The sequence below is a fragment of the Wolffia australiana genome, chromosome 9 (assembly GCF_029677425.1).
Source record: "Wolffia australiana isolate 7733 chromosome 9, ASM2967742v1".
Classification (NCBI taxonomy): Eukaryota; Viridiplantae; Streptophyta; class Magnoliopsida; order Alismatales; family Araceae; genus Wolffia; species Wolffia australiana.
Window position 1 is genome coordinate 8,188,686 of NC_135843.1, and position 13,653 is coordinate 8,202,338.

The window sequence follows — 13,653 nt, forward strand, 5'->3', positions numbered from 1 at the left end:
GTTGCAAAAGGCCCCGAAAAGTATAGAAATTGCATAAATACATTTTTTTCTCTTATAAATATGCCCTTTTTTCATAGAATAAATGAATTTCTTCTTGAAATAAATCCCAGAAAATTCCTTAAAATTCGTAAAAAATTCCCTGATTAATTCCCATGTTGACAAATGTCGAAATAAACTTTTTAATGTGCCATTTTCATCCAAAAATAATTATTTCGAGCTTCAATAAATCCTTAAAAATTCATATAATTAACAGAAAATTAGGGAAAAATCAGAAATTACTTGGAAGCATTATTTTCGTGTAAATATATGATAAAAACCCAAATTTAAGCCTTTTAAATGCATAAATCATGCTAATAACATGAAATAAAGACCGAAATTAGGGTGTTATCACATTTAACACTACATATGGCCGTATCATGGATCCATAATCTAGTAATTGAAATAAACATATGGGTTAAGTTCAAAAAATCTAAACTTGCCACACGCATACTTTCCTTTTTTATGCCATTGGAGGATATCATGAGATTCCTTCATTATGTAACAAAGGGATCTCCGAGTCTCTTATCCTTCCAATCAAATGATTGAAAAGCAGCACATAAATATTTTTTAATAATCTAACCCTGTCTTTGGTTCACGTTGGTCCCCAAGCATCCTTAAAACACTTATACATAGTAAGTATACAGAGAAAACATTCCAAATCAAATATAATTTTTGATGCCGAACATCGTCAAGACGTCATCCGATCGTCACCGAGGGTATGGACTCGGTATCGTATCGAGATCTCGTCGGACTACGTGGGTCAACGTCGTCCGACTAATGTTAGTGGACAGTTATAATGACAATGATGTATGTATGAAAGTCCTACTATCGTACTTGCGTGCACCGACGAACGGTGGATGCCGTTCTAGTGAATTGATAGGATCGCTTTGCGTGAGATCAGACGAACATCCTGAACCTCACCCGAGAAGGTCGAGGGCGAGTACGTCGCCGAATGGGGAATCCCCGCTATAGTGCTCACACGCGTAGGGAGAACCCGACTCGTACTAGCCAGGTAAGACTCTCGATGAAGATTTGTCATTTTCTCAACCTGTCTCGCTCTCACCTATCTAACCCGAGCGCGGAAGAGGCGAACCGAAAGTGCACTGAAGAAAGTAAAGGACATAAAGGAGGGCGAGTCAGAGGTATCGTTGTCGCGCTGGCAACAGATATGCGTAACCGGAGATCCGTAGTAGTGCGGGAGTGCTGAGTGACGGGATGGCACCGGCAAGGGGCGGGGGTGATCGACGACCGGGCGCCAAGCGGGCGTTGTCGTTGTCAGCGGCAGTCCAGGCGTGATCAGGTCATCGGTAGGATTTGCGTACCCGGGCTTGCGGCGTTGTCGGGGCCGAGTGGCGTCGGCGTAGCCGGAGCAGTCTGCAGCTCGTGTTATCGATGCGAGGCAGGCCGCCGGTGCTAGCTGCGGCGCTCACAGTGGCGAGTGTCAGGCAGGGGAGAGGCCGCGGATGGGGGGCACGGCGGGCACTCGTGCGGCGTCACAGGTGGCAGTGTACGCGATCACGTTGCCGCGCACGCGGGCCGTCCACCAGCGTGGCAGGGGCGCTCGCGGATGGCGAGTGATCGGCAGTGGGGGAGGGGTCACGGGCGGATGGGTAGGATAGAACGGTTGGGAGGGACGGTGGAGAAGGGATGTTGGAGGGTGCTAGATGTGGAAACGTGGGCGTGGTCGAGGGAAGAGGACCACGCAGGGCCGGGCGGTAGCTGTCGGGAGGCACGCGGTGGGGGAACGCCGCTGCACGGCGCAGGTGGTCGCAGGAATGGCGTGCGGCGGCGGGGACGGCGGGAGAGGCGCGGACGGCGGCAGGAACGGCAGGCGGCGGCCGGGAGGACGGGAGAGGCGCAAACGGTGGCAGCTGGGTGGCGGTAGGCGGCAGCTGAGCGGATGACGACGGCTTCAGAGCGGCGGACGGCGGTAGGAACGGTGGGGCGTCTTGTTCTCTTCTCACTTCTTCTCCCTCTTCTTCTCCTTCCTCTTCTTCTTCTTCCTCCTTCCTTCCTCTTCTTCTTCTTCTTTTCTTCTTCCTGTTCTCACGATCGTGACTCTTCAAATTCTCACAATATCATAACTTAAAATTAAATAGTAGTTTTGGGGGGGCGCCCCCCCCTCCTTATGTAGGAAGGAAGAAATGGGCCCCCCTTTGAACAAAACAAAACAAAAATAAAAAATAAAAAGAGGGAAAAGAAAAGGCCTGTGAACGCCGACTAGAGTACTTGGGAGGGGAAGGAATCCTCATATGGGTTCTTCCTCTCCTTACAAAGACAAAATGAAAGAAAAGATGAAAGATGAAAATGATGGCGAAAGGTAAGCGATCCGATGGTGGTGGCGCGTGCATCATGCCGAGTATCTGAACTTGGGGTCGCGCGTCGCTGCTGCGGCTCATCGTGTCAGCTGGACACGTGTCGGTGGCGGGCTCGGTGACGACGATGGCTCCTCGCGTGACGGCTCGATGGTGTCCGGCTGTGCTGCGCCATCAACTTTTCCTCATCTGAATGCTCAAACTAATATCTGTCAACTATATGAGGAAACTTATGAATTTTTCTATAGGACTAGATAAACAAACCGAGGATGGATATTTATGTGGTTGGACTTTTTTTTTGTGATTATCCAAAATTATCTACTTCTTGCTGATTTCATCTTTATTCGTTTTCCATAAAAAATATAATCAGGATATATTTTTCATGTACATTTCTCAATTCCAAAGTTTGAAAGGGGCTTCCCTATCGTCATAAAAATTGATTTATTGCAAAACCAATTTACATTAATTCCATTGATAGTCAGTGAAAAGAGTATTACAAATATTCCCAAAGGACGAAGTAGGAAACTAGGGATTTTGGGAATTTTTTATACCCATTGACCTGTGGTACTATCTGGTGGGAGTTGAATTTAACCTGTAAGAATGTCCTATAATTTTTACTTTTTCTTCTGAATGTGCTCTTTTGTGTTCTTTAGAATCCATAATTCCCTGAGCATAGTCTCTTACTACTCATTCATCCTCATCATAAAGTCAGTGAAATTAAGAATAGGAAGTTGTGTAGTTAGCCATTATGTTTTTCATGTTATTAGCTATCATAGAGATGCTTTACTTGATACAGATCTCCTCTAGATGTTAAAAGTAGTTCAGATTTCAATGAAAAGGACTGTAAAGGGCATGCATATATTTTTTCTGCCTTAGTTTCAATTATCATGAGCTAAAAGACCTCGAGAACAAATGGTGGGTGGTATTTAGGGGATAATTTCCATTGAATTGATTTATGCGAATCACTGAATGGTATCATACATAGAATTCAACCAAATTTCTTTAATGGCATGGTTGTGTAGCTGACCCCTTACGTATTAACTCTAAATTACGAGTACTTGCTAAATTTAAAATTAATATGGCCTATAGTACATGAAGAAGTACACACTGATAAATGAGTGGTCAAGACAGAAGTTTTCAGACTTAGGGAAGGATAATCACGACGGTTACTAAATTTTATGTAGGATACTTTTACTCAACTCCATGATCTAATTAGACATTCATATAGGGATGATAGGTAGAAATTAGTTAATAGTGAGATGATAATAAACATTACACATTTTAAGAACTAGTAATAAGGTGTAAGTTGATCAAGTAAATGTTAGGGAAAGTACACATTCGAAGACACATGAGGTTATGATAGTAGTATAATATCAATTGAACTCTATGTAGCCGACAAGCCAATCACATGCTCCACCCCTCGTTTAGTGTTTTTAATATGATGTATTCATTAAATGGCATGTATAATACTTCTACTCAGTTCCATGAATACATGATCTAATATTACTAAATTATTATGTTGTCATTGTACAGAAATGACAAGGCAAAAAGTTTTAAAATGTGTCCAAATTCCCCTGTTTAAAGGATACCTTGTTCTATACTTGAAAACATTTGCTGAATTTCTCTCTACAAATATCTTAATGCCACTGTACCAACCTTCCAATCAGGCTGGTTCACAGCAATGTTTCATAAGTAGTCCTTAGATTCACAACCAAACATATATTATGAACAGGTGGCTGTACTCGGACTATGGCCTATAGATCACTTGATAAATGTGTATATACTAAATAATAACACCCATTTTGTACTAATTCAATCATTTGAATAACAGATTTATCATGTGGTTTCATTGATTATTTAAATATTTTCAAACTTCATCATACGTAACAATTTCTAGATATTTTGGGTGTTTTAACTAACCTTTTCACTTTCATATTAATAAGTTTTGTATTCCATAAACTCATATAATTATAGAAAAAAATTGGATAGAGATCAATGGGTTAGAGGATCCTGAGTAAAATCAGAACTATTTATTTTTATTTTGGTTAAATTGGAGCATTTCAGTTTTGAGCCTCAAAGTAGTAGTTAGAGTGGCGTAGTACATGCAAGATCCCTCCAAAGTCCTCTCAAAATCCCCTTTGATTGAATCAGGAATTTCACTATCTGCAACATTTATTATAGTCCCATCTATCTCATTACCTTTGCTTTATTTTAGTCTAATTTATTCCTCTAGATGCCCATTTTCTATAACGTTCTCTCTATAGAACCAAAGTTTTATTTTCTCTAAACCTTACATCTTAAATAACATTAAAACTTAATAACATTTACCAAGAAACTATCATTAAAATTTAATAACATTTAGTCTTGGAAAGCTGTATTTTATAGGTTTTCAAGTATTATTCAAATTCTATTATATCTTTAGTCTGCTTTAGAATAATTTTACCTCGATACATTACGCAAACTTAGCAGAAGTTTGGCTATGTTTTAGTTCCTCTGCAAAAACTTCTATGAGCATGAACCCATTTATGCAGGTATTCATAAATATAACTAAAAAAATACATAAATGTTGCTTATGTTTCTTGCCTTTTTTAATTTTAAATAAAGTTTCTACTAATAATTTAACTAAATATTTTACTATGAACTTAATTATATAAGTGAAATTATTTTTCCAGCATAATATATGTTAAAATATATTTATGCTTCCAAAAATTAATAATTTCACACTAAGATATATTTCATTATTATTAAACTTATTATAAACTTTATACTTGAAACTAAATTATTCAAATATTTTCCGATGCTAGAAAAAATTATAAATGTTAACTACTACCTCCCTGTAGGTAATCAGCTTAACTGGTAATTTTTATAGTCTATTAAGTGGAAAATCAAAATATTTATTTTCGGTTGGGCCCAAATTAGATGAACCACATGAAATCTTAAACTGAACACTACCTATGTGGTCATATGCATATATTTCTAAACTGCTTGTTTGGGGTGAATACGGTGGGTCACAAAGATAAACTCGAGTGATTCAAATTGGATTGTGCACCATTTGTAAACTATGAGACAGCTTTAAAAATATAACTCAGTAAAATTCTTGATTAAGGGAATAACTATCATAAAAGAGTTCACTAATATTTCCAAACCTATAAGTTCTAACTCGTATAACAAGGGCCTAGAGAGTCACACACAATTTTTCTTTTCGATGTAAAAATATGTACCTAACGGTGGACGTTTTTCACAAAAAAATCTTAACTTAAATTGAGAACGGCCATGAATCCAATACACAATATCAATAACTAATTAGGGCATTTATTGCTCTTGTCCATTTCCCCATTTGGCTCTGCTTTATTCCTGGTGCCATGTTAGTGCCATGACACATAGATGGCAGACACTCCATAGATATGCACACTTGACCAGCGCAACAAGCCTCAAATACGGAACCAAGAACCCATGGAGCCAATTTGTTCCCATGTGCTTTGGTCAAATATCTTTGATGCCATTTCAATTCCCAATAACGACTCTAAGATTCTCAATGAGAAACATAAAATTTTCAGCCACGACCTAGCAATCTGGATAAGCTTATTTGTGCCCCCTTTCTAAGAAAAAATATTATCGACCGACTTGAACCTTACCCGGACAATATGCCCCACTTTGAGTGGGCATAAGCTTTTTATAGGATCTGGATTCAGATTTGACCTCCTAGGTCTTATGTGTATAGTCAGCCTAGTTGTCTTTTGGCGCCCACACTCGTTTAACATTTATGTGTCATTGATAATCCAATTACATAAGAAAAATAAAATAAAATCACAATTTATAGCTACGGCATATGTTTAGTTAATAAAATAAAATTCAATAAATTCAGAAGAACCACCTACTTGATTCAAGAAAAAAGTGGGGTTGAATCATAATTTTTAAAATCCAATAAATAGGACCATCAAAAAGTGGTACTTTATATATTACTAACTTCTAATTTATGTGGATATTTTACAAATGAATACAATAATAAATGAGAAAATGTACATATTTATCGCTACATCTTAGAACTCATCATGTACACCCCACGTATGTAGTTTCTAGATCATTGGAAATGAACGTTGGGTACACATGAGAACACAAACAATTCTATACACAGGTGCAGTTACAGATATCACCACCATCTTAAAGGTGTGTACTGATAACATGACAAATGCATGTACATTTTTCATACATCAGAGATATTTTTGTACTATTAATGTAGAATTTATCATGTTATCACTTGAATTAACTAAACATATGCAGTAGCTATAACTTATGATTTTTTCACATTATGTTTTTTTTTACAAAACTCATTGGCTATTTGAATTCAAGCATTTGTAGTATCAATGAATGTTCTACAACATGGGAGCTGCAGAAATTGACAGGAATGAGAAGATAGTAAATCTAAAGAGTTTCAGATTTTTTAGGAGCTTAGTGATTTTGCAAAGGGGCTTGAAAGGATCAAGTGGAGTTTTGGACCTTTAAAAGAAAAATCTAAGGACAATGGGCCACCACCAGACTTACCCATTGGACTCTCAAAACCCTTATGAAGAATTTGCTAAAGATTATACGTGGAAGCTTTTAACCAATGAAAAAGAAGAAGAAAAAAGGCAAGAAAAGATAACAGGAAATGCCTGATGGGGTATTTTAAGTAATTCTCCCAATGTATAGGGAGGCATTTTTTCCATAATCTCTCCTCATTCTGATGTGCTATGGGAAGTGGATGGCCAGAAGAACAAGGCACTTTTCTGAATCCACGTTGTTCAACCTGCTTAATGTAAGCTTATTGTGGTATTCTATTCATCCCATCTCTTGTTTGTAGTAAAAAAACCCCTGAACATAGCAAAGTATAAGGATCCAGGCTTGAGCGGAAGCAATGAGGGGTTGGAAAACTTGTAGTGAGGTTTTGGAACTTGTATTTTTATTTTCCCCATCCTTATCCATGTATTTAACATTACGATCCATCATCTTCTCAATCTAAACACTCATTTTCTCTACTTTTTCCCTCTAGAAATGACTATTTCTCTATCTAGATATTCATGTGCATTTGTAGTTACTCCCATAGAAATTACATGACAATCTCTTTTGTTTACACCTTCAAATCCCCTCTCAAACTCTTAACACAGATTCCTCTTTTATCTCTCTATATTTTAGTTTTCCTTCTATCCTCTCATTTTTTACATTTTCTCTCTCTCTCTCTCTCTATACATGTTTACTTCTCTCGCTAAAATCTCACCATATCTATCTCTAGATCCTAAAGCATTTTGCACTACGAATCCAAAATGATAGCATTTAAATATGACTTTTATCCTTTCAAAACTCAGATTTTCCCTCTCATAGCGGCCACTGTGTAGTGTCGTGTGGTGTTGTACGGCGCTTGTGCAGCAGGGACAGCCCTCTGCCAGACTTTCTGCCTGCGGGTAATGCACGCGACACTAGTGACTTAGCCAAATCGACAAAGTACTGACCATATTGGGCCAAGCCCTAAAGGGCTTAACCCATTTGGATAAGTTTTGACTAAGCCAAATCGGGTTTTAACCTTAGTGGGCTGACCCATTAAGCCTAGACCTATACAGGACACACAAGGCCTGCCGACAACTCTGGTTTGCCACTGCGGCCGCCACTCCACGACTGCTGCAGCTCGGACACCATTGCTTTGCCTCCGCTGCCATTACGTAGCTCCCTTATCACCGCCGCTCCACCACTTACTAGCAATGCCGCATCGGGAAATTCTAGATTTTTAATATTATAAAACTCCTAAAAAATCAATAAAGATATCTAAATTAGAAAGAACTATTGATGGATGACCATCCTGGAGACGGCACGACAGGACGACATCAGCCACGCCGAGCAGCTCGCGTCGATGCTTGCCACCCGGGTTCAAGTACCCCGTGTAAGCATCTCTATCTTCCCTTGTGTTTGTTTATGTTTTGCTTGTGTCTTTGGATTTCATTGCCTGGGCCAATGTTAGGCCTCACCTTTTATCTTTTACTTTTGAAATTTCAGTTTTATTTTCAAATTGTAAGGAGAGGCCGAACCACGTCTCGCGACGGTTCGTCCTCTCCCCACGTTCACTTGGCACCTATCCTCACTATATAAGGGGATAGCATGCCCAAGGAACATTTGAGTCATTTGTTGAAAGAGTTTTTACAACTCTTGTCTCCACCTATCGTAGTGAGTAGAGTAGAGGGAATTGGCTATTCCCGCTCACGTCGAGACCACTCCGTGGAGTGGAGCCCGCGTCCCCCACGTCGAGACCACTCCGTGGGAATGCATTCAACGTCTTCGTCGAGATCACTCCGAAGAAGCTAAAAGATTCAAGAATTCCTCCCTTCTTGAAGCCAAGAAGCCCTCCGTTGAGATCACTCTGAAGGGCCTCAAGGATTCAAGAAAGCGTCACCAAGGGAGAAGCATCGTCAACCGTCACCGTCGAGATCACTCCGGGTACGCGTCGCCATTGTTCCTCCCCAAGATTTCACCAACCTCCTCCAAGAATGCCCTCTCCTTGGGAATCTTGGGTTGTTAGTCCCCAAGAAACGTCCAAGAAACCTCTTCTTGGAGGTTATCATCCCCGCCGCCGTCGTCGTCCGCCGCCACCATCGACCTCCTCCAAGATCCATCCAAGAAGATCAAGAAACGCCCCTCTATCACACACTTCTTGGGTGGTTATTTTCAAGAACCCTCTTCTTGGAGGCTATCGTCCCCACTGTCGCCATCGTCCGCCGCCGCCATCGCCATCCACCAAGAACCACCAAGATTTCAAGAAACCGCCACCCTCTTGGCGTTCTTGATCAACTACTGCTCAAGAACCCCAAGGTTTCAAGAAACCACCACCTTCTTGGCATTCTTCGTCTACTACCGCTCAAGAAAAATCAAGGCTTCAAGAAATAGTCACCTTCTTGGCATTCCTGATCAACTACTACGCAAGAAATTCAAGAATCGACACGAGCCACCATCTAGAGGCATTCTTGGGGTAATTACAAGCCAAGAACCCATCCTCCGCCCTTGTTGTGCCTCACCCATGCGGAATCTCCCATCGCCTTTGACTACGTCGAGACACCATTTCCCACGCCGTGGACTATCGACATACAAGGTACCCTCTCGTCTCCCCTCCGTCATTCCCAGAATTATTACCGCCTTCAGTGTCGTCTTCCCCTATCTCATCCGCTGCCCTCTTTCAATATAATCTACGGATAGGGTTAGCCACATTTGTCGAGAGATAGGATCTTATTTTTGTGGTTGAAAGGATATCCGTTGATTTGAATGCCGAACATCTTAGGGCCGTCACACGCCCCTTACCTCGTAGTCGTCTAGTCGGTCAAGAGGGTCATTGGGAGTTTGATCTAGGGTCAATATCTTATCCTTGATCGGCGAGGTCTTCTTCCCTGCTTGTAAACGACCGAGTCTTGCTCATTCGACGTTTTCTTCATCGTCATATATTCATATCATTCACGAAATTATTCATCGTCATATATGCCGATCAATCCCGGCCAATCGTATTACATCAACTATTGCAGAATTTTTAAATTCCAAACCTTTTAGGCAAAATTTGAAAAATTCATATAATCAGGTTACAGTTATTTTACATTCAACAAATTCCTAAATATCTCTTGTTTTCAATAAATAAATATCTATTGTTTTCTATATTTCTAGTGATGTTTTGTGTAAATGTAGTTTCCAAAAAGTCTACAAAATATTAATTTCAGTTTTATTTTGTTTCAAACAATCAAAAAAAATAGCGCAACATATTTTTAGTGTTCTTCTTTGTATTTATGTCTTACGTCAAGTCGTACAAAATTATAGAGATTACTTACAATTCTATAAAGAATCCCAGAATTTTTATTTTTCACTTTTCAAAATCAATTTCTTTATCCTAAGCATGAGAAAAAGTCTGGAAATTAATAGTTTGCCTCTCTACGGATTGACTCCTTACTTGCCCTATATGACTTATGGAGTATTTAAGTGGAAATTTTGCAAATAGTCTTGGTTAGGTCTGAATCAAAATGACGACATAAAGCCCATAAATTTGGACTTATCATGTATCTAAAATCATTTGAGTACTTAGCTCTTTCACAGAATAATATACCACAAATTAGAAAATGGTTTTATTTTATTTTTACCATCATTTTTTAATTTGTGTACTTGTCTTGTTCACCATTTAAGTATAAAATAAGTAAGTATTACCTAAGGTCTATTTTTATAAATTTGTTGATTTTGAGACTAGCCCACTTGACTGTAAGGGTTTCAAGTGGGTTTTTGTTGTGTGTTTGAATTTTAGTTGAATAATAGGACTTAGGTAAATCAGAAACTAAATTTGGGGTACAAATGGGAGGAGAGGAGAGAGACATGTTGCCTCCTATGTAATAAGAAGATGACCAATAAAGAAGAGGCCTACTCTAGAAGCACATTCATACCTTTTTATTAACAGGGTCAACTAAACCCAAAGAATTAACCGCTATTTTCCATTTGAAAAGTCTGTTTTCAAATCTCATAAGGAGAAAAAATGATATTGGCTTTAATTCAAGCAATTCTAGCCCTACAAACTTTTGGAATTAAATCTAATGGTTGGAAGGGCTACAACACTCTTATTAAATGTATTATTCTCTCTCTTTGTATCTCATCTGGGATTTCCGCTTCCAACTTTTGGATGAAGGCCTGGTGCATCAGATTTCTTTAATTCATCATTTCTATAAGATTATGAGACCGAGTTGCAGGGTGATCAAGATTCTTATTGGAAGAGCACCACATGTCCCTTGGCGGAAGTAACAACAAAGTTCTTGTGATCTCTGGGATGTTTGATTAGAATTTTCTTCCTATTTCCTTGAGGTATAAATAGGATAGACTATACTTTAAGTTTTCCAATGTCTTGCACAATATTTAAGATTTTTTCCTTTAGCAAATGTCAAGATTTTAATCCATTACTCTATTCTACTAAATTTTGACTCATAGTCCTACATTACTGCCATTAAATGCATCACCACAAATGAAGCTTAAGTTTTATTGGTTCTTAAAATTAAGTTTTGTCCTAGAAAAATCCACAAATTCTTCAAATTTTAAATAAATATTATAATTCAATATAAATAATATAAACATTTTTGTCATTTATTTTAAATAATCTTGACCATGTTTTCTTCATTTTGTGGATTTTCTGTTTAGAGAATAATTGAAAACCCATAAAAGATATAAAATCAAGCAATTAAACTATTTTTAAATATATTTTAATTATAATTGTCACTCTCGTTGCATATGCCTCCTAAACTCAATCCTTGTTTAGCCTATTCTATCGAGGAAATAGATTTATAAATGTTGTAGTGTAATTCAGAGCCTTAAAAGACTTATTGAACCTAAATTCTAGTTTATGTGAATGCAACTGGTTGGATTTCCTCCGAATAGGCTTCTTTACAACATTTGTCAATAACCATTTTTAATTCTGTAAGATATTGTACATATTCAAGACCTTCATTTTATAATCATATGATACTAAAAATTTATAAACTTCTATTTCAGTGAACTTAGTAATAACCAGGAAGTGTGATTAACTGAGCAGCCATACTAATGCGTTCATATAACTTATTCCCCAGCAATAGTTTCTTTAACTTTTTACACAACTATGTTATGTGGGATTTCATGGAATTTTCCTAATCTACAACTTCAGGAAGGTTTTTAAAGGACCGTGAAGGAAAATGCTCTTCATGGTGATGGAATATAGCATTTGTAAACATCACAACCAGGTTCTTTCAGATTATACAAGAAACTCTTTGCTTAATCATTCATAAGTGTCGCATAATCATGACATATCATATCAATGATGTCATATGCTTTTTTTTAGCACAGAAGTTTTACATAGTTAGACATCAAAAATCACAAATTGTCAATTACATTGAATACCATATAAACAGACTAGAAATGTGACCCCATGACTGTTTCCATTTGTTGAAATAAATATTATTTTTACGGAGAGCTTCAAAGAAATTAGAGTATGAAAGTGGGAATATGTGGCAAATAATGCAAATTAATATTCCCATTTTGGTGAGGCTTCAATGCAAATATTTTATACAGCACATACATTGGTTATGCTGTTGAAACAAATGTGCCAGTTGGTTAAATAGAGACTAAGAAAGATACAACAATGAGCATCCACTTGATAATAATTTAAATGGAATAGACTAGAGCTTAAGCACCCCTATGTTTCTTCTTTGGGATATGTTTTTCACTGAATGAGTTATTTAAGTCCAGTAGTTAGATGTATTATAGTTACACATTTGTTTCAATGTATTTGGACTCAATTAAAAAAATAAGTTAATAAAAAATCTAAAAAACCAAGGGTCCCAGTAATTATTTCATCTACAGCCAATGATAAAAACAATAATCTTTTATATTAAGACAATATGCTTGTGTTAGAAACGGTTTTCTTGTAAATGAAACACAAACATTAAAACATAGTCATAATATTACACAAAAGCTTGTGATCTTTAGTTGAAAATCACAGTGTTGTGTCACAAAATAAGATTCCCAATAGTATTCACTGAAGGAAAAACTGTTCGAAGTAGAAAAAATCACTATGGGCAAGAATAGAAAATTTCCTTATTATCTCCTTCTCCATACGACGCTACTTCCAATTTTATGACAAAAAGCTCAAACTTGCCACACTCAAGCTGTATGAAGAAGATAAAATTATATTTAAGAATCTGTACGATTTATTGTTTTATGCACAAGTCATATGATACAAGAACGCGTGTAAATAAAGTAGTTATGGGTATTTTTTTCATGCCTCAATTCCCAAATATCATACTACAGTCAAAATTCATACTTAAACTCAGAAGCATATTTTGGTATTTAATAGGTAACTTTTACAAAGGACATAAATTTGTGATTAATTTAAATTATGCAAAAAATATAGGGGAAATGTGTGAGGATTCTACACAACTTTTTGAGTTTGGTCCAGGAGAAAAGGTTTTGGATATATTCTTCACTAAGACATAATTATTTTGTTTTGTGATTTATTGGAATCTTTGTGACGTTAAGGGTGCATTCCTTAACTACATAAGTGATTTTGAACATACATCATCATATTCATGTCTTTCGTTCCCATTTATAATATTAATTTATCAGAAATATTTTATGTACTTAACTTATCTATCATTCTTTTTTTTTCAGTCCATTCATATTTTTTGAATTCTCTGAACCAGTCCATTATTAAAAAAAAACATGATATATTTTTATAGCCTAAATATGGCAATGTATACTTTATTTTGGACATCATTTCAAACCTTATATGGAA